This window comes from Penaeus monodon, chromosome 15 (genome assembly GCF_015228065.2).
Source record: "Penaeus monodon isolate SGIC_2016 chromosome 15, NSTDA_Pmon_1, whole genome shotgun sequence".
Classification (NCBI taxonomy): Eukaryota; Metazoa; Arthropoda; class Malacostraca; order Decapoda; family Penaeidae; genus Penaeus; species Penaeus monodon.
Genome location: NC_051400.1, coordinates 40,459,253 through 40,460,282, shown reverse-complemented (window position 1 = coordinate 40,460,282; position 1,030 = coordinate 40,459,253).

Genomic DNA, 1,030 nt, shown 5'->3' with positions numbered 1-1,030 from the left:
TTCAGAGCTGTCAAGAGAGCTGATTCGTGGGTACTGGATGCACTATAATTGGCTGAAAATATTCGACTTGTGATTGGCTCTGAAACTGTTGTGTCACACCTGTTGTTTTCTTTCAAAGTTTTTTTTTTTGCGAGCATATGCTAATCCTATTCAGCAACTTTTTTTTTTTCGTTATAGTCTCATATTTTTCAAAATACATTTGCACAGCTATATTTCAGGGTCTGTGAGAGGGACAGTGTATTGTCATCCATATTAATGCCAAGAACCGATATAATTTTTGCTTTCATGTATCATTTGGTTATATCAAATGCTGTTGAAATAAACTCAAAATCTTTACTGTTATTTCCTCTCAGCAAAAATCCCATCCCATTAGGAACCATCAGAAAATCGCCTTCCGTTTTTTATTTTCTTTGTCATTACTGTGTGTCACAGTTTGAAGCAATTTTGTTTATATATATCATATGCGATGTATTTACGGTAAGAAAATCAACAATAAATTTGTATATCACTATCTGACTTCATTTAAACATTAATAGTCATTTCTGGTATCTATCATCTACCAACTCGGACGTCATACCCAACCGACTCCGTTATTACTACTTCATTGCTACGTCACAGGGTACTGGAAAAGCAGAAGGTATTATTGGATTGACAGCCCTAGACGCAATATATTATAACAAGATCGAGGCTGCCGAAGAAAGACATTTCAAAACATTGTTTCCTTGACCATACTTAAACCTGCTGATAGAGTTACTCCAGACTTCCTGAAATAGCAATTCAGGTTCTGTGAAACAAAAAATATGGAGGTCAACTGGCATAACTACTTACATGAACTGTCACTGAATTTCCGCATCTTGACAGAGAGTCTTACTGGGAACAATGGGATCCATTTTGTTTAGTTGAACCTGGAGTGACAGTCTGCCAGATTAATAGAATGTTGACTGATAGGTTGTACTTGACTGTTCCATCACCTTGATACATCAGTCCCCCGTCAACCATGAACCAATAGATCTGACTTTTTCCTGTGCCT